This window comes from Lontra canadensis, unplaced genomic scaffold (genome assembly GCF_010015895.1).
Source record: "Lontra canadensis isolate GAN:19392208 unplaced genomic scaffold, GSC_riverotter_1.0 scaffold7, whole genome shotgun sequence".
NCBI lineage: Eukaryota > Metazoa > Chordata > Mammalia > Carnivora > Mustelidae > Lontra > Lontra canadensis.
Genome location: NW_022631001.1, coordinates 3,615,532 through 3,642,867, shown reverse-complemented (window position 1 = coordinate 3,642,867; position 27,336 = coordinate 3,615,532). Strand labels below are relative to the sequence as shown.

The window sequence follows — 27,336 nt, the reverse complement described above, 5'->3', positions numbered from 1 at the left end:
ACCTGACAACATGTATATAACATTGAGTATGGAATGTAAAAAGTAAACCTCAGAGAATACATAAAAATGTCTTTATTTGTGGAATAATTTACCTGCTAAATGACCTCTATACACAAGGGCAAATTCTAGAATTATAGTCCTGAATACACTTTATCATATCTCACACCCATTTCAACCTCATTTCCCAAGAAAGTTTAATAATTTCAAGAAATATTAGACACAGCCATAGAAAAGTCATGGTTGGACAAGGGGATGATAGGGGATTATATAGGTGAATTTAGGTTATGTCTGAAAAATATTTATTCACTCTACTACATATGAATATGCCTATAAGATTGCTTTGGAATCAGGAAAATCAAAAATTGCTTAAAAGAAAGTGACCATAGACAATACAACAAATGTTTGATTTGGTTTAAAATAGTGACCCTGCTTAATTAGTTTCTCCTGCTTTAATTTTCCTGCTTGTAAGATTTTGTCCACTCCCATCGTTAGTTAAATTTAAAAAAAAAAAAGGAAAAGAAAAGAAATAAAAGAATCTGTGATAGGGCACCAGGTGTTCATCAGGACTTCAGTATGTTCCTGGCTCATTTCATTTACTATTCCACAGCAAATGAAAGCTCAGGCAGTCCAGCCCCATTTTGCAGAAATTAAACAGGAAGGGCTGACTTTAATTGCTTTGCAAGTCTGCTGTTATTGAATGACTTGCATAGATGGGTTTGAAATTTATTGGCAAGCAGCTTGATTGTCAGAGCTTAATCTCCAGTTAACAGTTCCCTCCGACTCTGTTCTGCATTCAGCACAGCTCCCTCAGCTCAGATGAAAATGCACAGAAATCCCAGTTCTTTCAGGCTTTTCTAAGCAAAGAATGTCCCTAGTGCCAAGCCTATTTCAATATAATAGAAATGGCATTAAAAATCACTAAACTCATTTAATCCAGCACTTTGTGTGCTTGTCTGTTCAGACTGATTTTTCAGTCACTTTTTACTCTGTTTGGTATAAGAAAAGAGCATTGAAGCCCATATGTTGCCACAGTTGCATAGCTGAGATGAGGTTGCTGGAAAAAGGTAACAAGCAGGGAAATGTTTTGTAGAAAACCATAATGCACCTTTGGGAATATTCTACAGAAATAACACACCCAAGGATGAAAATTAGTATCCAGAACACTCCACTCCAACTAACTGTTCCACCTATATATTGCTAAATTGTTCTGATATGAAATTTTAAAAATAAGAGAAAAAAGAAATTCTACCAAGAAAGTGAATACAGTGTATAGCTAGGAAATTGTAAGGACACAGAAAGGTATATAAATGCAATCAGAAAAACAAAACAAAACAAAACAAAAAACCAGGAAACCCTTTCACATATTAAGAGCTATTAAGTTGTGAAGGAAAATACAGGTAGTGTCTAATGGTCTCTTGGATAGACCCTCTCCTTCAAATGGATACAGGTGACCAGTCATCTCAATTTAAATATCTTTCCAAGTTTCAAGATATGTGTGTGTGTGTGTGTGTGTGTGTGTGTGTGTACGGGTATGTGTGTGTATATATATGTGTGTATATATACAACTTTCATACACTTCCTATCTACTGTCATGAATATCACAAAAAATTCTCTGAAATCTGCCATTGAAAATATGGGTGCCTCCAAAAAGTTAAGGAATGTTAGGGTATCTGGTCCAACACAAATTAATTCAAGAAAGCTGAAACACAAAAATATTTTTTTAGGGGTGCCTGGGTGGCTCAGTGGGCTAAGCCTCTGCCTTCGGCTCAGGTCATGATCTCGAGGTCCTGGGATTGAGCCCCGCATCGGGCTCTCTGCTCAGTGGGAGCCTGCTTTTCTTTCTCTGCCTACTTGTTATCTCTGTCTGTCAAATAAATAAATAAAATCTTCAAAAAAATTTATTTAAACATCTCAATATGAAAAAGAGATTGAGATGAGGTAACCAGACCTTTGATTATTCAACCCACTGCTCAAAATATTTTGCATACCACTGGTTACATAATTTGGGATTTTATCTATTTGGTTCTCTTCTTTCCAAATATTTTGTTGTTGTTGTTATTGTTATTGTTGTTGTTGTTGTTATCTGTTTCCTTCTTGCTTGCTCACAGGCTTCCTAACCCTGTTATTTTTTATTTTCATTTAATATCTTAGCAATTCCTTTTTTCTCCTGTCATCTAGTAATTACCTCTTATACAGTCTGCCCTTTGCTAGTGTAGGCAATGCAAACTTCAGTTCAAATATTTATTTATTTATTTAAGCATAGTTGATGTAAAATTTTACATTAGTTTCAGGTGTACAACATAGTGATTCCACGAGTTTATACATTATGCTATGTTTGTCATAAGTAGAGCAGTGTCTATCACCATGTAGCACATTACACTATCGTTGACTAATTTCTTTATGCTGTGCCTTTTATTCCCATAACTTATTCATTCCCTAACTAGAAGCCTGTATCTTCTACTGCACTTCATCTATTTTGCCCATTCCCCACAACTCCCTCCCTTCTGGCAACCATCAACTTGTTCTTTGTATTTATAGGTCTGATTCTGTTTTTTGTTCATTTGTTTATTCTTTTTTTTTTTTTAGAGTCCACATCTGACTAAAATCATATGGTATTTTCTTTCTTGTTCTGATATATTTCATTTAGCATAATATCCTCTAGTGGTATATAAAAATAATTACTTACCTTTAGCAATCTATCAAAACTCAAGACCAAAGATGAGTACCTTAAAGTAAGGACTTCAAGAGAGCTAACACTGTTTTAGATTATATTTTAAGTAACTAGGAATGACATCTAGTTTTTGATATTACAAAAAATGGGAGGGGAGGGAAGAGAGACACAGAGAGGAAGGGTAGGAGGAATTAAAAGAAAGGGATTAAAAAAAGACAAAGAAAGAAAAGGAAAAGAAAAAGAAGGAAGGATGGAAGGAAGGTAGGAAGGAAGGAAGAAAGGAAAGAAAGAAGGAGGAGAAAGGAAGGAAGAAAAAAGATTAAAAAAAAAAGAAAAAAGGAAAGGAAGTAAAAGAAATGATATATGCACATGGCTACCACTATAGTATTATTTATAATATTAAAGGCTATTATGACCCAAACATACATACCCAACATACGTGGTTGAATATGTTACAGTATTTCTAGCACAGTGATATAGGATTATAAAAAGAAATAAAAACAACCTTTTGTGAATTAAAAATTTTTATTCATAACAAATGGCTTTTGTATATTGTTAAATTAAAAAAAAAGAAGCTGTGTTCAAAGAGTATTTATCTCTTATTTTCTTATGTGACATAAGGGAGAAAGAATATGAATATATATACATATATTTAAATTCAAAACTAAAAATATATATATTTATAATATAGATAAGAGCTTAAGAAAAAGGAGGCAGGAATAAAAATAATGTAAATGTGCATTTTTATGTAACTTGCATTTTTGATTTTGTAAATATTTTACATAATTCAAGACAAAAATTATAATAAATAACCAACTCTAAATACTAAAAAAAAATCATAAAATGAAGCAAATCTAACTGCATATCAATTTGAAGGCCTAACTCCACAATTACTTCAAATATTTTTAAAGGATAATATTTTGATAAAACATCTATGGTGTGATAATTTAAGAATAAAAATTAAGTTGCAAATGTATAACATACTGTATCTCTGAATTTTGTTATTTTTAACATTAGTTTTTCTATTTTGTAACTGTAAAAGGTATATTGAAGGACAACATAAATATTTAATTATATTAAATATCGTTAGGAACTGATCATTATTAGTGATTGATTTCAGGTATAACAGTACTTCGGCTGACCTGTTTCCCAGGGAAATTAGTAAAAATGATTAAAAAAAAAAAAAGGAAATTCAAAGCCTCTATAAATGTTCCTAAGGGCAATTAGTAAATGAATGAATATATATGCAAGAAAATCTATAAAAATTCAGTAAAAGATGCAAGTCTGTGGTACTGAGCCAATACTGCTCCCTCTCCATATTCTCAGCACATTGAGGTGGAGACTCCACTCCATATACTTCCAGTAAAAAATGCATCTAGTCTTTTCCCTTCAGTTCTTTCTTGGGGCTCTCTTCCTCAGGGGAACAAGATTTCAGGCTTTCTCACTGTGGCCTCATTGGCCTGCTGTTGAGAGTATGTTCCTGACACTTAACAATTGAGAAGTGGTGCCTTCCTTCTAACTAACCCTCTCTCTTAGAACAGTGTCTCTACCTTGAACATGACACACAGAATACGGGGATCCCAATAACAGTTGTTTTACTCCTGGAGGGGTGGTTCAACACCAGGAGAGACAAGGTCAAAATACCTCAGGCTTCAGCCCCTTTCAACAAGTATGCAGCTCCGGGAGTCACTGAAGAGAAGTATGCCATTATTTCCACCTTCAGCTCCTATCTCTGACTCAGAAATGTTGGGGGCAGGAAGAGGGCAAGAGAGAATCAGGTCATAAAAAAAGAAGCTCCTAATCTCATTCCAAAAGAATCAATTTTATTTGCAGTAGAGTTTGGATATGTCTAAGCCTAAGGGTATTCTCCAGAACAGAGGAGACTGTGGTGAAAGGTAATTGGGAAAAGATCCACAGCTCTAATAAAGACACAGTTTAGAGTACAGGATAGATAGTTTGTAGGAGAGAGCTGAAAATAAGATAGCTGGAAGGAAACTTCCTGGCATCAGAACAAACATCAAACAATGACCTCAGAAACTATTATTTCAGAGAATCCACACTTTGATTGAATTAATTTGTAGAGAAACTTATTTCCCAGGACATTGTTGAAAATAATAGAGCAGTCTGCTGGTAATTAGTGGAATTTAACAGCTGGACATGATAAGAGGAAGAGTGGAAAATACCCCTGCCCAGTATCACAGTCATCCCAAAGTAACCATCACATATCTAAGGCTGCTCCTCCCATAATAGCAACATGAGATTTAACTCTATTGGAGATGAAAGATAGATTTCAATAGTATAATCCAGCCATGCATTAAACAAATAAGCAAACAAAACAAAAAACAAACAGACATAAAAAGAAAACAATAGCAAGCCCCATAGATGCAGGAATAACCAAGAGTTGCTATATTAGATAAAATGTTTAATTTCCAATAACAAAATTAAGGAATATGAAAAAACAAAGGAAAGTATGAACCATACAATAGAAATATTTTAAAAAGATGCAAAAGAAACTGCCTGTGAGAAAGAGCAAACGTTGGCTTTAACAGAAAAAGATTTTGAAGTAGCCATTATGAATATGTTCATGGAACAGAAGGAAAACATGCATAGAAAATAAGGGAAGGTATGACAGCAACAGTGCTTCAAATAGAGAATATCAATACAAGATAGAAGTTATAAAAAATATTCAAAAGGAAATTGTGGAGTTGAAAAGTAAACAAATATTCATTAGAAAGTTTCAACAGTGGATTTGAGCTGGCAGCAGAAAATAATTAGGAACTTGAGGATACAGTGATAGATATTATGCAAGTCAAAGAACAGAGGGGATAAAATGAAAAATTACCAGAGACTCAGAGAAATGTAGGGTTCTATTAAGACACTAGTATACATGTAATGAGAGTGTTGCAGGAATTATTTTCCTTTAGTGCCCAAGGTTCTTGGTCATATCATTTCAAAGAATGAAGAGGTAGATCAGGCAAAGAGTGGTAGGCAGCAAAACAAAGTTGATTGAGTAATAATACAAAGCTCCCAAAGACAGAGGAGACCTCCTGAGAAAATTGCCACTCGAGTTTGTGAGTCTAGGCATTTTTATGGGCTTGGTGGGCTATCTTAATCTGATTAACCTTCCATGTGCCTGTCATCCAATCAGGTTTTGTCATCTGCCTATTACATGGGAAAGGGTGGAAAGCCCTTTCTAGGATGATGTAAAATACATTAAGGGTGGTTTCCTCTTAGGGTGGAGGTTCCTTGTCTTTGTCTGCCTTTCTTCTGACTATCCTTCATTAAGAGTACTAGATCAAAAAGAGACAAAGGAGAAGGGAAAACATTCAAACAATAATGGCTGAAAAATATTAGAAATTTACTGAAATTTGTTGAAAGAAACAACTTAAACATTTAGGGAATTCAAAAAAACTCCAAATAAGATAGGGGTTCTGGATGGCCCAGTTGGTTAAGCATCTACCTTTGTCTCAGGTCACGATCCCAGGATCCTGGGATGCAGCCTGGTGTCAGCCTTCCTATTCAGCAGAAAGTCTGCTTCTCCCTCTCCCTCTGCCTCTCCCCCCATCCCCACTTGTGCTCTCTCTATATACTGCTCACTCTTTCTCTCATATAAATAAATAAATAAAATCTTAAAAACAACAAAAACAACAACAAAAAAAAACCCCTCCAAATAGGATAAATGAAGAGGACCACAAACACACATTATAATAAAAATTTTGAAAGTTAAGGACAAAAGAAACAAATCTGTAAAGCCGCAAGAGGGGAAAATAAGTGTCATTTAAAATGGGAAATCCAATAAGACAACAGCTGATTTCTTAGAAAATAAATAAATAAATAAATGCCAGAAGGCCATGAGATATAATATTTAAAATGCTCAGAGAAAGCACAAACAAAAAACTATCAATAAATTCCTACATCCAGTAAAGTAATCTATCAAAACTAAAGGGGAAATAAAAACTTTTCTCTATAAACAAATACCAGGAGAAATTACTGCTAGCAGACCTGCCAGTCAGGAAATACTAAAAGAATTTCTTCCATATGAAGAAGAATGATCACATAAGAGAATTTATTCCATATGAAGAAGAATGACCACTTGAGAAGAACTCAAATCCACACAAAGGAACAAAATGGACCAATAAAGTTAATTATAAAATTATAAAAGAAATAAAAAATATATATTTTTCTTTATTTTCTTAACTGATTTAAAAAAAGTAATTGCACAGGGACTTTCAGTGAAAATGGTGGAGTAGAAGGACCTTAAGTTCACCTCTCAACATAGATATAATTAGATAACCTCCACATTAGTATAAATAACCCAGAAAATGACTCTAACACAGACTCTCTAAACACAAACTCTCCACAGAGAAATTTAGAGAAAAGGACACTTTGAAGAGGATAGGATTGGTGGAGGTGAGGATGGGAGCAAAACAGACCCACAGAACTTTCTGTGGGAAAGAGAGATACTATGGGCATGGAAAGGGGAAAGGAACAGACCCTCACACGAAGCACCCTGGGCACAGGGAACCCACGTGAAAACAAGAGGGACAGAATTTTAAGAATTCTTATAATCAAAGGGGCTTAACACTCAGAATTTTAATAATTAGTGGGTTCAAATCTGGGAATGCCAGAAGAGTGAGAGGAAACTGAGTCCCCAACCTTAAAGAGATGCACAAAAAACAACTCACAGAGATACAGCATAGAAGCAGCAGTGTGAAAAACACTTGGGGTTTACAGGAGAGAGTATTTTTGGGGGGTTTTGTTTTGTTTTTTGTTTTGTTTTGTTTTTCTCTACTAATCTCAATGCATGTGATGGAGGGGCATGGATCATTAGGAAAGCTCTCCAGGAACAAAAGAGCTAGTGGGTACCACCTCTTTCCCCCAGCCCCAAGCCTAGACACTGGCTACATAACTTGTTAAGAGTGCACTCCAGGGGCGCCTGGGTGGCTCAGTGGGTTAAAGCCTCTGCCTTCGGCTCAGGTCATGATCCCAGGATCCTGGGATCGAGCCCTGCATCGGGCTCTCTGCTCAGCAGGGAGCCTGCTTCCTTCTCTCTCTCTCTTTGCCTGCCTCTCAGCCTATTTGTGATCTCTGTCAAATAAATAAAATAAAATCTTTTTTTTTTTTTTTAAAGATTTTATTTATTTATTTGACAGAGAGATCACAAGCAGGCAGAGAGGCAGGCAGAGAGAGAGGAGGAAGCAGGCTCCCCACTGAGCAGAGAGCCCGACGCGGGGCTCGATCCCAGGACTCCGAGATCACGACCCGAGCCGAAGGCAGCAGCTTAACCCACTGAGCCACCCAGGCGCCCCAATAAAATAAAATCTTTAAAAAAAAAAAAAGAGTGCACTCCACTTCCACACACTTTGACAGATCCAACCGCTCCAACCCAGATGACCTTAGCAGGAGTTTTGTGTGACTGCAAGTCCCCTCAAACAGCTGACTACTGTGGACCTTGTGGGAACTGAGCACCCACTCCTATATTCTCTGATGGCCCTATATCCATGTGGTCTGGTGGATCCACCCCCTCCAACCTGCAGCAGTTTTCAAAAATGGCTCCTGGCCCCCTCCCACAGCTGACGTGAACAATTTTGCTAACACCACATGCCTCATTCCCATGTTTTCCTGCAGACTTGTCCTCTCCAATATGCCCTTGGCCAGAGCCCATCCAAAATGGTGTCACAAGCTTGACACTGTGAAAACAGCCATAACAGGGGCCAGCACCATTCCAAATTGACTCTCCCCAAGGAGAGAGGAAGATAACTACATATTCCAGTCAAACTGCAGTCCCAGCAAAAAGTTGAGGGCAGATATCTGGTCTGACTGCAGGTCTCCCCATCACAGAAAACTTCCCAAGGCACAACACAGAGAAAGTGCCCTGCAGTTCAGTGCTACTGTATCTCTGGCAGCTGCCTGGTCTGACTCAACTTAAGCCCAACTGGTCCCAGAGTAGCTAACTAACAACACAAGGACCAAATCCTGCCCACAATAAGCAAAGTGAGCCACTACAGATGATTGGACTAAAGGCAAAAGCAGCTCAGGTACAATAGTAGGGAGCACACAATGACATAGGAAGCACCCCTGAAATACCACATTGCACAGTGGGGTACCACAGGACCTCTTCTTCATAAAGCCACTACTTTCAAGAACAGGAAACATAGATAAGTTTTTAATACATAAAAATATAAAAAGGGAGTTAGACAAAATGAGAGGACAGAGGAATATGTCCCAAATGGAAGAATGGGGCAAAATCAGAAAGAGCCCTAAATGAAACAGAGGTAGATAATCTATCTGATAGAAATTTTAAAGTAAGGGAGTAAAGATACTCACAGAAGTTGAGAAAGAGTGAAGGGCCTCAGCAAGACCCTCAACTAAGTGACAGAAAACACCAAAAAGAAGCAATAAGAGATGAAAAACCCAATAACTGAAATTAAAAGTATACTAAATAGTAAACTACAGGAAGCAGAAAAACAGATCAATGACATGGAGGATAGAATAATGGAAAATAATCAAGCTGAAAAGGAGAGAGAAAAATAATTTAAAAATGAGAATAGGTTAAGGGAATTCAGTGACTCCAACTAGTGTCTTAACAGTTACATTATAGGGATCCTAGAAGGAAAAGAAAGAGAAAAGGGAGCAGAAATTTTGTTTGAAGAAATAATAGCTGAAAACTTTTTGGATCCAGGGAAAGAAACAAAAATCTAGATCCGGGAGGCATATACAGCCCCCAACATAATCAACTCAAGAAGGTCCACATAGTAATTACAAAAGTAATTACATAGTAATTACAAAAGATACATAGTAATTACAAAAGTAAAAAGTAATAACAAAGAGAGAATTTTAAAGTTTGCAAGAGAAAAGAAAATGGTTACATACAAAGGAATGTCCATAAGGCTATAAGGGGATTTTCCAGCAGAACTTTTGCAGGCTAGAAGAATGCAAAATCAGATCATTCTGCAGGCCAGAATGATATATTCAAAGTACTGAAAGAGTGAAAGACCCACAGTAAACAATACTCTATCCAGCAAAACTATCTTTCAGAATAGAAGGAAAGAGAAAGTTTATCAAACAAAAGTTTAAGAAAAAAAAATTCATGACCACTAAACCAGTTCTACAAGAAATGTTAAACTGGACTGGGTGAAAAGGAAAGACCGTAAGTAAAAGTAAAAAAAATGTAGGAAGTACAAAAGCAGTAAAATAATAACTGCATCTATAAAAATCAGTCAAGGGATTCACAAAATAGAAGAATGTAAAATATGACACCATACACCTAAAATATGGGGGTGGAGTTGGGGGAGGAGTAAAGACTGGGTTCTAACCAAGTGACCATCAAATTAATATAGACTGCTATATATATAAGATGTTATATACAAATCTAAAGGTAACCAAAAATCAAAAACTCAATAATATGCAAAAATTAAGGAGAAATAAATTCAAGTATATCACTAAATAAAGCAAGAAAACTGTGAGAGAGCAAGAAAAGAAAGAAATAAAGAACCACAAAAACAACCATAAAGCAAGTGACAAAATGGCAATAAGTACATACATATCTATCAATTACTTTGAATGTAAATGGAGTAAATGCTCCAGTCAAAACACATGTAGTAATGGAATGGATAAAAAAGCAAGACCCATCTGTAATGCTGCCTACAAGAGACTCACTTCAGACCTAAAGGCACATGCAGAATGAAAGTGAGGGATGGAGAAGCATTTGTCACTCCAATGGAAGTGGAAAAAAAGCTGGGGTGAAAATACTTATATTAGATAAAATAGACTTTAAAACAAAGATTATAACAAGAGACAAAGAAGGACACTATACAATCAGAAAGGGAACGATCCTATAAGAACACACAATAATTGAAAATATATATACATCCAACATTGGAGCAACCAAATATATAAAACAGTAACAATCATAAAAGAAGTAATCAATTGTAATAAAATAATAGTAGGGAATTTTACACCCCTAACATCCTAAAACAATAGAATACATACTTTTTTCAAGTACACTTGGAACATTCTCTAGAATACATCACATATTGGGCCATAAAACTAGTCTCAAAAAATTAAAAAAGATTGAAGTCATGCCATGTAACTCTTTCAATCACAATGCTATGAAACAAGACATGAACTACAAGAAAAAAATTTGAAAAGAACACAAATACACGGAGGTTAAATAATATTCTATTAAACAATGAATGGGTCAATCAAGAAATCAAAGAAAAAATAAACTAAATACATGAAGACTAATGAAAATACAACAGTGGAAAATATATAGGCCTACCTCAAGAAGCAACAAAAATCTCAAGTAAACAATGTAGTCTTACACTACAGGAGATAGAAAAAGAAGAATGAACATAACCCAAAATGTAGAAGAAATGAAAAAGAAATTGGAGAAAAATAATCAAGTTGAAACTTAAAAAAAGCAATAGAACAGATTAAAAGAAACCAGGAGTTGGGTCTTTGAAAAGATCAATACAATTGATAAATTTTTAGCCAGACTCAGTTAAAAAAAAAAAAAATAAGCAAGACAATGCAAATCAAACAAAATGAAGAGAAATAACAACTGACACTCCCAAAATGCAAAGGATTATAAGAAAATATTAATGGGTCATCTGGGTGGCTCAGTTAGTCAAGTATCTACCTTCAACTCAGGTCAGGATCCCAAGGTCCTGGGATTAAGCCCCATGTCGGACTCCCTGCTCAGAGGGAGAGGCTGCTTCTTCCTCTCCCTATGTTGCTCCCACTGCTTGTGTTCTCTCTCTCTCCGTGTATCAAATAAATGAATAAAATATTTTAAGAAAATATCATGAAAAATCATATGCCAACAAGTTAGACAATCTAGAAGAAATGGATAAATTCCTAGAAACATATAAGCTACCAAAACTGAACCGTGAAGAGACAGAAAATTTGAACACACTAATTGCTAGCTGAGAAATTGAGTCAGTGATCAAAAAACTCCCAACAAACAAAAGTTCAAGATAAGACAGCTTCATGGTTGAATTGTATTAACCATTTACAGGAAAGCTAATACCTGTTCTTCTCTAACTATTAAAAAAAAAAAATTGGGTGCTTGGGTGGCTCAGTGGGTCAGGCTTCTGGCTTTGGCTCAGGTCATGATCTCAGGGCCCTGGGATTGAAACCTGCATTGGGCTCTCTGCTCAGCTGGGAGCCTGATTCCCCCTCTCTCTTCTTGCCTCTCTGCCTACTTGTGATCCCAATCTCTCTGTCAAATAAATAAATAAAATCTTTAAAAATTTTATTTTTTTAAATAGAAGAGGAAGTAGAGCCAAATTCATTACCCAGTATCACCATCATGCCAAAACCAGATAAAGACTACAAAAAAAAATCAAACAAAAAACAAAAACAAAAACAAAACAAATTATAAGCCAATATCTATGGTAAACAGAGATGCAAAAATCCTCAACAAAATATTAGCAAACCAAATTCAAAAATACATTGAAAAAATCATTCACCATGATTAAGTGGGATTTATTCAGGGAATGCAAGGGTGCTTGAAGTTTCACAAGTCAGTCAACAATACATTACATCAACAAGAGAAAGGATGAAAACAATATGATCAATTCAATAGATGCAGAAAAAGCATTCGTTATGATAAGTGAAATAGGCCACTTGCAATATACCACATATTCTATAATTTCATTTATATGAAGAACCTTCTAGAATATATACTATTTTACCTTTATGAAATGTCTAGAATCCAAAAAAATAGTAGGTAAGGGGTAGGAAGTGAGGAATAACTACTAATAGGTATGGAGTTTCTTTTGGAGAGTATTTAAAACATTACAAAATTTGATTGTAATCATCGTTGTACAAACTTGTGACTACCCCAAAATACTGAATTGAATATTTTGGGTAAACTGTCTTTTATGTAATTTTTTCCTCAAAAAAATCTATGAAAAAAGTAATTTGTGGTTTAAGCAATAATAAACTATTAAACAATGCATTGTGGGTTTTAACATATGTAAAAGTAAAAGGTATGAAATCATAAAGTCTAAGAGACAAGAAATAGAGGTATTCTATTGTAAGATTCTTATTTTATATCTGAAGTCATATAAAATTGCTTGAGGTAGATTTTAAAATAAGTAAGTCTCAACTTTATACTATAAAATCTAACACAACTACTGAGATAGTAAAATAGTGTTATAACCAAAGAGTTGATAGACAAGACAATATGGAACCATTAAAAAATTACTCAATAAACCTAAAAGAAGGTAGAAAAAAATAAGGAAATGAAAAAAAAAAAAAAAACCCAGAAGGGGCAAAAAACAAACACCAAATGATAGATTTAAATGTAACATTAATTATCACTTTAAATGCATATTGTTTAAGCACTGCAATTAAAAGAGAGTTTTGACTTATTCAAAGAGGAAGACCCAATTCTGTGCTACCATGAGATATATAAGTATAATGGCACAGATAAGTTAAAATAATAGGATGAGGAAAGATATACCATTTTAATACTAGTAAAGAAAAAAAGTGTCAGCGAGTGACTGTATTAGTAATAATGTACATATTTTATTAATACTAAATATTACTACTACATGTTACTAAATACATGAAGCAAAAAATGGCAAGAGTGCAAGGAGAAATATATTTTTCAAAAATTACATTTGGAGATTTTAATCTATCTTTGTCTCAATAATTTGTGTAACAGGTAGACAAATTTAGCAAGTTATAGATATCTTGAGTAACACTATCAGACATTTATATTGGCATTTATAGACCACCAACCGCACCTATTGATAGGAAAATATACCTTCTTGGGTGCATACAGAAACTTTCTGGGTCATAAAATATAATTCATTAAGTTTAACCAGTTTAAAGTCATACAAAATATATTCTTAACACTAATGAAATTAAGTTAGAAACAAAAACAAAAAACTCTAGAAAATCCCTCAATGTTTGGAAACTAAATAATACATGTCAAAATAGCCCATAGATCAAAGAAGAAAAAAAAAATATATAAAGGTTGTTTTTTTTCTTAACTGAATGAAAATTAAAACACAAAAACAAGAGTCTCAAAGTGTATTAAGCCAGATAGGGAAATAAATTCAAAAAAGAGCAGAAAAAATTTGGGATGTAAAACAGTCATAAGCTCCTACCACATGAATGTACATCTATATACATATGAGGTATTTCTGAAAGAATATATAGGAAATAGGATATTTCATTTGAAAAGTAGTAGAAATACATGTGAGAGTAACAGGCTGGATCCTTGAATTATCTCTTAGAAGGAGCTTCCTTTGATATGAAATACCCATTTGGACTTCAGTAGTGTAAAGAATAAAATCTATATGCTTTAATCATTGCATATTTTTGGCATTCTTCTTTGGTAATACAGCTATTCTCTCTCCCCTCCAATCAAAACATGTTCAAACTATTTTTTAGGAAATAAAAAAGGCCCAACCATTAGTAAATGCAAATAGTTTCATAGAGAAAACTAGGGAGGGATTTTATTTAAATACCTATGATTAGAAGTTTCATAAGGTCTGTTCTGAGCCGCAAGACTTAGTTAAATAATTTCCCAAGATCATATGACTGGTAAAGTGGAAAGTAAGGATTCAATCAGTTTATTTATTTTTATTTATTTATTTTTATTATATTATGTTAGTCACCATAAAGTAATCGTTAGTTTTTGATGTACTGTTCCATGATTCATTGTTTGCGTACAACACCAGGTGCTCCTTGCAATCCATGCCCTCCTTAATAGCCATCACCAGGCTCACCCATCCTCCCACACCATTCCTTCCTAAAACCCTCAGTTTGTTACCCAGAGTCCGTAGTCTCTCATGGTTCATTTCTTACTCTGCTTTCTCCCCCTTCATTTTTCCCTTTCTTCTCCTAATGTCCTCCATGCTATTCCTTAGGTTTCACAAATAAGTGAAACCATAAGATAACTGACTTTTTCTTTTTTAACCTATTTCACTTAGCATAATCTCCTCCAGTCCCAGCCATGTGGATGCAAAATTTGGGTATTCATCTTTTCTGATGGCTGAGTAATATTCTATTGTGTATATGAACCACATCTTCTTTATCTACTTGTTTGTTGAAGGACACCTTGGCTATTTCAGTTTGATTATTGTGGACATTGCTGCTATGAACACTGGGGTGCATGTCGCCCTTCTTTTCATTACATCTGCATCTTTGGGGTAAATACCCAGTAGTGCAATTGCTGGGTCATAGGGTAGCTCTATTTTTAATTTTTTGAGGAATCTACATACTGTTTTCCAAAGTGGCTGCACCAATTTTCATTCCCACCAACAGTATTAGAGGGATCCCCTTTCTCCACAACATCTCCAACCTTTGTTGTTTCTTGCCTTGTTGATTTTGGGCATTCTAACTGGTGTAAGTGGTATGTCAATGAGGTTTTGAATTGAATTTCCCTGATGGCTAATGATAATGAACACTTTTTCATGTGTCTCTTAGTTATTTGTATGTATTCCTTGGAGAAGTGTCTGTTCATGTCTTCTGCCCATTTTTTGACTTTATTATCTGTTTTTGGGTGTTCAGTTTCAGAAGTTCTTCATAGATCTTAGATATCAGTCTTTTGTCTGTAGAGTCATTTGCAAATATATTTTCCCATTCTGTGGGCTGTCTTTTTGTTTTGTTGTCTGTTTCCTTTGCTGTGCAGAAGTTTTTGTCTCAATGAAGTCTCAAAAGTTCATTTTTGCTTTTGTTTCCCTTGCCTTAGGAAATGTGTCTTGAAAGAACTTGCTGTGGCCTATGTCAAAGAGGTTACTGCCTATGGTCTCCTCTAGTGTTTTGATGGCTTCTTGGCTCACACTGAGGTCTTTCATCCATTTTGAGTTTATTTTTCTATATGGTGTAAGGGAAAGGTCCAGTTTCATTCTTTTGTATATAGCTGTCCAGTTTTCCCAGCACAATTTATTGAAGAGACTGTCTCTTTTCCACTGAATATTTTTTTTTCCTGCTTTGTCAAAGATTATTTGACCATAGAGTTGAGAGCCCCTATCTGGGCTCTCTAGTCTTTCCATTGGTCTCTGTGTTTGTTTTTGTGTTGGTACCATGCTGTCTTGGTGATCACAGCTTTGTAATATAGCTTGAAATCAGGCGACGTGATGCCCCCAGCTTTGTTTTTCTTTTTCAACATTTCCTTCATGATTCAGGGTCTTTTCTGATTCCATACAAATTTTAGGATTGTTTGTTCTAGCATTTCAAAAAATGCCATTGGTATTTTGATCAGGATGGCATTGAAAATATAGGTTGCTCTGGGCAGCATAGTCATTTTAACAATGTTTATTCTTCCAACCCATGAGCATGGAATGCTTTTCCATCTTTTTGTGTCTTCTTCAATTACTTTAATGAGTGTTTTGTAGTTCCTAGATTATAGATCTTTTACCTCTTTGGTTAAGTTTATTCCAAGGTATCGTATTGTTTTTGATGTTATTGTAAATAGAATTGATTCTCTAATTTCTCTTCCTGCAGTTTCATTGTTAGTGTATAAGAAATCTACTGATATCTGTGCATAGATTTTGTATCCTGCCACATTAATGAATTGCTGTATGAGTTCTAGTAGTTTGGGGAGGGAGACTTGGGTTTTCTACATAAAGTATCTTGTCATCTGTGAAGAGAGGGAGTTTGACTTTGCCAATTTGAATACTTTTATTTTTTTGTTGTCTGATTGCTGTTTGCTGGGACTTCTAGTGCTATGTTGAACAATGGTGGTGGGAGTGGGCATCCTTGTCATGTTTCTGATCTCAGTTGGAAGGCTTCCAGCTTTTCCCCATTGAGAATGATATTCACTGTGGGTTTTTCATAGATGGATTTTATGAAGTTGAGTAAAGTTCCCTCTATACATATACACTGAAGAGTTTTAATCAAGAAAGATATTTTATTTTCTAAAATGCTTTTTCTGCATCAATTAAGAGGACCGTGTGGTTCTTCTCTCTTCTCTTATTGATTTATTCTATCACATTGATTGATTTGTGAATGTTGAGGCACACCCTGTGTCACAGGGATAAATCCCACCTGGTCATGATGGATAATACTTTTAATGTACTATTGGATTCCATTAGCTAGGATCTGGTTGAGAATTTTGGTATCCGTATTCATCAGGGATACTGGTTTGCAATTCTCCTTTTTGATTGGGTCTTTGCCTAGTTTTGGGATCAAGGTAATGCTGGCCTCATAGAAAGAGTCTGGAAATTTTCCTTCTATTTCTATTTTTTGAGACAGCTTCAGGATATGTATTATTTCTTCTTTGAATGTTTGGTAGAATTCCCCAGGGAATCAGTCAGGTCCTGAACTCTTGTTTTTTGAGAGGTTTTGATCACTGCTTCAAACTTGTTACTGGTTATTTGTCTATTTAGGTTGTCAATATCTTCCTGTTTCGGTCTTGGTAGTTTATAGGTTTCTAGGAATGCATCAATTTCTTCCAGATTTCTTAATTTATTTTCATAAAGCTGTTGGTAATAATTTCTGGTAACTATATTTATTTCCTTGGTGCTATCTCTCCCCTTTCATTCATAATTTTATCAATTTGGGTCCTTTCTCTTTTCTTTTGAATAAGTCTGGCCAGTGGTTTATCTATCTTATTAATTATTTTTTTAAATATTTTTTTTTATTTTTTCAATGTTCCAAGATTCATTGTTTATGCACCACACCCAGTGCTCTATGCAATATGTGTCCTCCTTAATACCCACCACCAGACTCACCTAACCTCCCATCCTCCAAAACCCTCAGTTTGTTTCTGAGTCCACAGTCTCTCATGGTTCATCTCCCATTCTGATTTCCCCTAATTCACTTATCCATTCCTTCTTCTAATGTCCTCTGTGTTATTCCTCATGCTCCACAAGTAAGTGATATCATATGATAATTGACTCTGTTTGCTTGACTTCTTTCACTCAACATAATCTCCTCCAGTCCATCCATGTTGATACAAAAGTTGGGTATTCATCCTTTTTAATGGAGACATAATATTCCATTGTATATATGGACCATATTTTCTTTATCCATTTTTCTGTTGAAGGGCATCTTGGCTCTTTCCACAGTTTGGCAATTGTGGCCATTGCTGTTATGAACATTGGGGCACATATGGCACTACTTTTCATTACATCAGTATCTTTGGGGTAAATAACTAGTAGTGCAATTGCAGAGTCATAAGGTAGCTCTATTTTTAATTTCTTAAGGAATCTCCACACTGTTTTCCAAAGTGGCTGCACAAACTTGCATTTCTACCAACAGTGTAAGCGGGTTCCCCTTTCTCCACATCCTCTCCAACACATGTTGTTTACTGTCTTGTTAATTTTGGCCATTGTACCTGGTGTAAGATTGTATGTCAATGTGGTTTTGATTTGAATTTTCCTAATGGCCAATCATGATGAACATTTTTTTCATGCGTCTGTTAGCTATTTGTATGTCTTCTTTGGAAAAGTATCTGTTCATGTCTTCTGCACATTTTTTGATGTGATTATCTGGTTTTTGAGTGTTGAGTTTGAAGAGTTCTTTATAGATCTTGGATATCAGACTTTTGTCTGTAGTGTCATTTGCAAATATCTTCTCCTATTCTGTGAGTTGCCTCTGTTTTGTTGACTGTTTCCTTTGTCGTGCAATCTTATTAATTCTTTCAAAGAACCACCTTCTAGTTTTGTTAATGTGTGCTACTCTATTTCTGGTTTCTAATTCATTAATCTCTGCTCTAATCTTAATTATTTTCCTTGTCATGTGTGAGTTAGGTTTAATTTGTTGTGCATTCTCCAGTTCTTTAAGGTGTTAAGGTAGTTTGCATATTCAAGATTTTTTTTTTTTTTTTTTTTTTTTTTTTTTTGAGTGAGGCCTGGATGGGTTGCATTTTGCCCTTAGGACCAACTTTGCCATACCCATAGGTTTTGATCAATGTGTTTTCATTCTGACTGGTTTCCATGAAGTGTTTAGGTTCTTCTTTGATTTCCTGATTGACCCAAACATTCTTGAGCAGGGTGGTTTTTATCTTCCAACTGTTTGAATTTCTTCCAAACTTTTTCTTGTGGTTGAGTTCCAGTTTCAAAGCATTGTGATCTAAGAATATGTAGGGAATAATCTCAGTTTTTTGGCATTGGTTAAGACCTGATTTGTGACCCTCCTTGTCATTCTGTTGCGTTGTGGTTGGAGAGATGTACAGCTGAAAGTATCAACCACTATCCAGGCAAGGTGCACCCTAGGAAGTTTCAGAATAATCGAAAGTCACCACCAAAAAGAAAAAAAAAAAAAAAGAACAAAAAACCAAGCCAAAATAAGCCCCAAGAATAAGATTTATGAAGTACAAAAGCAAACAAACAAAAAGATTGACAAAAGAAAGAAAGAATACAAATTAAAAAAAAATTAAAAAGAGGAGGTGATGGGAAGCTAGTTATAATCCCTCGATGTGGTCAAAGAAGGGAATTTAAGTTCTTCCTGTTTATCTTGTTATCTTTGTTAGAGAACTCAACTTTTCAGAGATACAGAGAAATTAAAACTGGGGAAAAGGACTACATTGAAACTTACATCTATACATTTAAAAGAAAAGAAAAAAAATTTGTATGAAAAATTCAAGTTAAAATGTTACTATGGAATATGTTGTATTAAACATCTAGTTGAGATGATAGTAAGTAAAATAAAAAGACAAGAATCATGAAAAATAATTTAAAAAGAGAGAGAGAGAAGTTGTATCTAAGAAATATACAGTCTGTGAGGAAATACCAGGAGCTTACTATACTGTTTTCCCCTGGTGTTGGCATTTTACAGTTTTATGGGGACCCTCTGGTTGTTGTCTTATTATTCTTTCAGCTTGTCTTCTGGGGGAAGGGACTGCCACATTGTTTTTCAGTCATTCCTGCTTAGGCACTGTTGGCTCCCCCCTGTCAAGGGTCTGGGCTCCATGGAAACTGGTTTTTAAGGCTTTTGTTTTTCAGGTTTCTAGAGGCTTTTGTTCTCTGGTGGCTTTTCACACCTTTTTGGAGGGTCAGAGCAAAGTAAACTGTCTGCACCCCACAGTCTATTCCTCTCTGAATCCTCCAGAACACACAGACTCTCCCTCTGCCAGTGTTGCTAAGTACCACAGTCTCCCACAAGTGGGTGTGCCCCCAGTGATCCTCCCAGTGGTCAACAGAGGTCCCTGCTTATCTCTGCACCCCTGTGCCACAAAAAATGGGAGGACACCGGTCCAGGTGAGGCTGGCCCTAGTGGCTGCCATTCCCGGGACCATTGACTGTACACACTGGGTCCTCTCAGGCATGGGTGGGCAGCAGCTGTGGCCAGTCCCAGGACTCTGGCCTTAGGTCTGCCCCTGCAGCTGCCCAGTCCCAGTGATTGTCCCTTAAGCCTCTGTTCTGTTTGAGTGCTGTTATTGGTCCCTTCCCCTCTCACAGCCACCAGTCTCCAAGCTATCACTGGTTCCCAAGTGCAGAGCACTTTCACATTGGAGTATTACTTTCCAATGACTTTCTTCTGGTGGCTTCCTCCTCCTTCTGTTTATCCTCCAATATCTTTCTGCACAATACCAACTCTGTCTTTTGTATGTCCCAAATGATGATCCTCTTTGCCCATAGAGATCCAGAATTGTATAATCTTACATCTCAGGCTGGTTTCATGGATGTTTAAAGCGCTCTGGTAGATATCCAGCTCAATTCAGAGGACCAGTTGAAATAGGGTCCCCTACTCATCCACCATTTTGCCCCCACCTCAGGATTCAATCACTTTAAATGCACATGTTCTTAACTACCACGAGGTATTGCCTAATTTACTCCAATTCTTTGCAACTCCTGGGGAAGGACTTTTACATAAAGAAACATAGAAAAAAATAACAATCTATTGATCTATTGATTTAAATTAAGCAGTTTAAGTAATAGCACTTTATTTCACTTTTAACTTAACCACAGACATAAAAGGCCTGGATTATCTTTATCAATATTCTTTGATTCCAGAGCACAGTTTTGTTTTATCATTTGAAAGCTGTACTGGGCAATGGGTAATGAAGCATAATACATTTCAAATCATTATAATTGTTATTAAGGTTGGCAGTGCAAGATATGAACTTCACGGATTTCCTATGGTATTTTATCACTTGGAAAATTTTGACTAGCACCCACATCTAGGATGGAAAAAATGAGTTTCAGCCCTCTGTTTGGGAAATAAGGTAGTATGGGTTATCTGAATTTAATTTTATCCATGGTTCATACACAAAGAGTAGTGACATAAGTAGAAATAGTTGGGATAGGAGTAAATGGAGTCATAATTGTGTGTTGAACAGTGTTAGATTCTTAACAATTCAAAGGTTGTCACAAAACTGCAAGTACAAAAAAGCACATATTACAAATATGCAAGATGAGTTAATTAGTAACAAAACACCTTCACCTTTTACTTAGAACTGGCCAAATTTTATTCCTCTTTCACATTAACATATGAAAGATTGCTGTAAATTTTAAGGGAGCTACTATTTTATGTAAAAATTAAAAAAAAGTGTTCATATAGATAATTTTTTATGCTCTCCAAAATAGTTACAGAGAAACATAAATAATATGGTGAGATTTATGAAGGCCATTCCCTACTCCTGATCCATAATTTCTCTACAAGTATTTGAATTTGTCTGAGGCTATTTAACATGGAAAAGTTTAATGAAGATTTTGAAATCAACATTAGAACTAATAACACATTTTTTTATGGAAAATTTTAAGCATAGCCAGAAGTAGAAAGATATCTTAATGAACTCTGAGTCATTGCCCAGCATCAAGTATTATAAGTATTTACCAGTCATGTATTATTTATTCTGTACCCAAACACGTATGTACACAATTGTGCATCTATATCTATCTATCTATATATATGATATGCAGATAGGTATGTTTTATATTGTATTTATACTTCTACTTATATGATATTTATTTATATTTTATCATTTATATTTTATTTGTATTAATATATCATAAACATTTATTATTTATTTATTTAAATATTTTAAACTATTTTAGATATAATCTTTATATTTACATTTCTTCATAACAACTAAAAAAGTAATAAATATTTTTGAATACCAGTAAATTTATATTCAAATTTCCCTGTTGCCTTCTGTCTTTTTTCTCATACTCTACTATTGTCTGTATCAGGATGCAAGAACTCCATAGGTTGTATTTACTAATAATGTCCCTTTATCTTCTAACACTCTCACTTGACTTTTTCATTTTAGACTTTTGCAGTGAGCAGAAGTAAAAAAATACATAGTATTAAGAGAAAACAGAAAAAGGTCATATCAATAGTTCTAATTAAAATACAAAATTGAAGATTATAGGTTCTTTCCAAATATTTAATTTCCTACTCCCATGTATTATTTTATTCTGGAACTATTGGGTACTATCTATATACTTGTTTGGCAAAGATACCTTTACCTATTGCTAGGCAAGATATCTGATAGCCATACAGTTTCCTTTCATTTCCTGTGTAATATATATTTTTCTGTTAAAAAGGAAGCTTGACATTAGAAATGGAATAAATGGCTTTTGTGGGGAAACTCTGGATTCAGGGCAGCTAAACAGTATAAGTTAGGGATAATAATTCCTTTATTTTTAACAGCTCTATTGAGATATTCACATAGTATACACCTGACACAAATTCTGTAATTCAATGTTATTTAGTAAATTTATAGATACATGAAACTATCATCTCAATTTTAGAACATTTCATTAACTCAGAAAGAAACATTGCACCTTTCAGTTCTCACCACCCCATCACCTCATACCACTCCCCAGACCTAACTAAGCACAAATCTAATTTCTGCTAGAATAGATTTCCCTAGTTTGGACTTTTATATGAGTGAACTCATACAAAGTGAAGTCTTTTATGTCTAGTTTCTTTCAGTTAGCATGTTTCAAAGTTTATCCATTTTGCAGCCAAAGTCATTACTTCATTCTGTTTTATGGCCAAATAATTTTCCATTGTATGGATATACCAGATTTTATTTATCCATTCATCTATTGAGGGACATTTGGGTTTATTCTATCTTTGCCTATTATGAATCATGATGTTATAAAAATTAATGTAGAAGTTTTTGCATATATATTTCTTTTTACTGTTGGATATGCACCTAGGAATAGAAGTATTATATCATATGGTAGCTCTGTTTAATAGTTGAGAAACTGTCACAGTATTTTACAAAGAAGCTGCACTATTTTACATTCCCACTACAATGTATTTATATTTCAATATCTTTACATTTTCATCAACATTTATTTTGACATTTAGAAGTCTTCAGATCCTAGTGGATGTGAAGTGGTATTACACTGTGGTTTTGATTTACATTTCCTTCATGACTATAGATGTCAAACATTTTTTCATGAACTTATTGTCCTTTTGTATAACATCCTTGGAGAAATGTGCACTCAGATTACTCCTGATATTTTAATAGGATCATTTATCTTTTAGTATTGAGTTGAAAGGATTATTTATGTACTCTAGATACAAGTTTTATATCAGACATATGATTTAAAAATAGTTTCTCCCATTCCATGGATTGACTTTGCACTTTATTGATGGTGTATGTTTTAACTTTTTATGTTTGGGGCACCTGGGTGGCTCAGTGGCTTAAGCCTCTGCCTTTGGCTCAGGCCATGATCTCAGGGTCCTGGGATCAAGCCCCACATCAGATTCTCTGCTCAGCAAGGAATCTGCTTCCCCCTCTCTCTCTCAGCTTGCCTCTCTGCCTACTTGTGATCTCTCTCTCTCTCCCTGTCAAATAAATAAATAAAATCTTTTAAAAGAAATAAATTTTTATGTTTTAAAATTTTCCAATTCTCTTCTGTTATCAGTGTATAATTAATTTCATGTCACTGTAGTCAAAGGACATATTTTGTATGATTTAAATCCTTAGGGGTGCCTGGATGGCTCAGTGGGTTAAGCCGCGCTGCCTTTGGTTCAGGTCATGATCTCAGGGTCCTGGGATCAAATCCCGCATCATGCTCTCTGCTCAGCGGGGAGCCTGCTTCCCTCTCTCTCTCTCTGCCTGCCTCTCTGTCTACTTGTGATATCTCTCTGTCAAATAAATAAATAAAATCTTTAAAAAGTTGTTCTGTTACAGGTTTAATTACAAAAGAGGATCACTGAAGTGTGTCTTATAGGGGATATTCACTGGAAGGGCAAATAACTTTTATCTAAGCTCGCTTATATGGGCTTTTCCTTTGTACCTGCCACAAAAGAATCAAGTGAAATAATCTTTACTTTTAGCATTAAATAAACCTACCTTTTATTACCAGGCAAATTTCTAAACACAATTTTGAAACTGATCAAAAAAGATATTTCATCTGAATATGCAAATATTACTAACTAAGCAATTGTGTCATTTGAATCATCGGAATTTCAGGTTTGTTTTTTTTTTCCTACAGAGTTCCACACACATATGTACACACACACACACACACGATTAAAATTAAGATTGTTGGGACCAAGATGAAGTAACTTCATCTTGCATTATCCATACAGAGGTAAAGTTACCTTAAATAATGGCAGAGTTGTAGAGAAGAGGAATATTGTGATCCAAGTACAAAAAAATCTTTAAAAATAAGTATAAGGAGAGGGGGGAAAATTCCCTGAATCCCAGTGGTAAGGATTTGGGAGAATGTTAATTTTAATAAGGTACTAGCAACAGGAATGATGTTCAACTCCAGTAACTAGCAAAGCAGTATTTTTTTTAAGATTTATTTATTTATTTGTTGTTTATTTGAGAAAGAGAGAGAGAGAGAAGAAAACTCCCTGCTGTGAAGAGAGCTCAACGTGGGGTTCCATCCCAGGACCCTGAAATCATAACCTGAGCCAAAGGCAGACACTTAACCAACTGAGCTACCCAGGCACCCCTAAAGCAATATCATTGAGTACTTTTGATGGAAATCTAAATGTGTGTAGCCACTGTGGAAAACGGTATGGTGAGTCCTAAAAAACAAACAAACAAAAACAAAAACAAAGCAAAGATAATTATATATGATACAGCAGCTCCACTTATAGGTATATCTAAAAAAATTGAAAACAGGGTTTCAGAAAGATATCTGGACACTCATATTTATAGTGGCTTTATTTAGAATAGCCAAAAGATGGAAGATCCCAAGAATCTATCAACAGATGAATAAATAAACAAAATGTGGTCTATACATACAATGGGATATTATTCAGTCTTTAAAAGGAAAGAAATACTGACATATACTACAACATGGGTGACTCTTGAGAACATTTTCCTAAATAAAATAAGCCACAAAAGTACAAATACTATTTACTGCATTGTTTGAGTATCTAGCATAGTCAAATTGATATAAACAGAAAGTAGAAAGGTGGCTGCCAGGAATTGAGGAGAGAGGAAAAATAGGAAGCAAAGTTTAATGGGTGCAAAGTTTCAGTTTTGTGAAGTGAAAATGTCCCAGAGATTGATTGTACAACAATGTGGATATACTTAATACTGAACTGCATACTTAAAAATACTACATTTTATTTAATGTGTATTTAATGACAATTGTACATGTTTTTAAATTCCAGATTTAAAAAAAAAAAGAGGTAATGTGTGATCAGTAGAACACACTGGAAACAATAAGATGAGAGATGATATGTGGGAATGATGAGAAATAGATAAGGAAGCATTATAATTCTGAGGTGAAAATAGGAAAGCTATTGCTAACAAAGATTCTTTAGCTGTGAGTGGTACCCATAAAGGCCAAACAGAAAAGGCAAGAATGGGTTCTAGCCTCAAAATTCCTGAGTAGTCCTTGATTAAAATTTCCTGGTTGGTCATGGCATATGTCTCTAAATAGCTTTTAGGTTCTGATTTGTACTTGTTATTTAACACTGGCACTGATATGTGGACTCAGAATATTTAGGCTATAGATTTTCAGTCTAAGCAATATTTCCTGGATGGATTTGATGTATTAAATTAAGTAAAATTGGAAGCTGAATTGTTATCAATATTGAGAACAAAAAAAAGTTTGTTTAAAATATTCAAAACAATTTTTCTTTGTTGACTTAATTTATATTTTTCTTTACCCTTTGTTCTTACAAGTTCATATAGTCTTAGATTGTTTGTGTCTATTTTGAATACACTGACACTTTTCATACTTTTTTATACTATCATTATAACATTCTGTTATATGTTTTTTGACTCAATGACATTCATTCAGCTTTATTCTCTCAGGGCATGGTTCTACTTTTATGTCTTACTTCCCAGAATTACATGATTTAATTTAGGTATTAAATTCCTTTCAATGTTCAAATAAAATGATATATGGCATATATGTCTGAAAATAATAAAAAGGATTGGATAAACCATACAAGTCTTAGAGAAAGATATGCTGTGTTATAGTTTCAGTTTCACTTTAAACTTGCTCAATGAGTATATAATATTTACCAATACACTGGACCTAGACTCTTCTTATTAGAATAAAAATAATAATACTTAACTCTGAAATTAGTGATAGTATACGAATAAGCAGATATATACAAATCAATAGATTTAGGAAAGGTTCAGAACAATGTTGAGAATAATGAAAAAATAGATTTTGGATATAATTTTTCTTTGTTTTTTACAATCTGGAACCAAGTCTATATTAAAATGTTAGAATATATTAAACATCACAAAATTGCATAAAATTATGTGTATAGATTAAGTCATTCTAGAGCAAGTATTGCTAGAACCTAGCAACTTTTCTAAGTCCCTCTTCCCTAATTATACTCAGACTGGGAGAAAATATTTGCAAAACACACATCTGATAAAGGACTGTTATCTAAAGTATACCTAGTCCTCTTAAAGCACAATAAGAAAATAAAAAAGATTAAAAAAATAGGCCAAAGACCTTAACAGAGACCTCATAAATAACAAGTAACAAATAAGTTAATGAAAAGATACTACACATAATATGTTATCAGGAAAATGCAAATTGAATCAGTAAAATACCACCTGGAACTCTAACACTATCAGTTCTATTGAGCAAGAGGAAATCTCATTAATTGTTAGCAGGAATGCAAAAAGTCACAGCCACTTTGGAAGAGTTTGGTAGTTTCCTATAAAACTCATCATTTATCTAAGCATATTCTCACTACACAATCCATTAAGCACAATCCTGGGTATTTACCTCAAAGAACTGAAAAGGTACATTGACACATAACCCCACAGTGCATGTATATAATATTTTACTTATAATTGTTAAAACCTGGAAGGAACAAAGATGTTCTTCATTAAGAAAATGGATAAATTGTGGTATATCCAGACAGTCAGAACTAAAAGGAAACAAACTGTCAAGCCATAGAAAGATATGGAAGAAACTTACATGCATATTACTAAGTGCGAGAAGCCAATCTAAAATGCTTAGATGCTGTACTATTCCAATTATATAACATTCTTTCTAAAGATAAATGTGGAACTGCTTTTATTATATTTTTCTATTGAGTTATCTCTCTTGCTGTTTTATGGGAATTCAACATATTTTCAGAGTATGCATTAGTCATATGCATAGGGAATATTTTCTTATTGTTGATGTTCTCATTGTATTAATTGTGTCTTTGGATGAAATGAAACTCTTAATTTGAATGTCATTCTCTTCACTAAGTTATTTTTTTTTAATTTATGATTACTGTTTTGGTTGCTTCAAGGAAATACTATTTACAATTAGGTCATGAATATAATTTCTTACATTATTTGTAAAATA

At 34.5% G+C, this 27,336-nt stretch overlaps 1 pseudogene; it reads right to left on the bottom strand.

The window, feature by feature from the left end:
* Window positions 1-8,287, bottom strand: part of LOC116865243 — a 31,386-nt pseudogene extending 23,099 nt beyond the window's left edge.
* Between the last annotated feature and the right edge of the window lie 19,049 nt (window positions 8,288-27,336).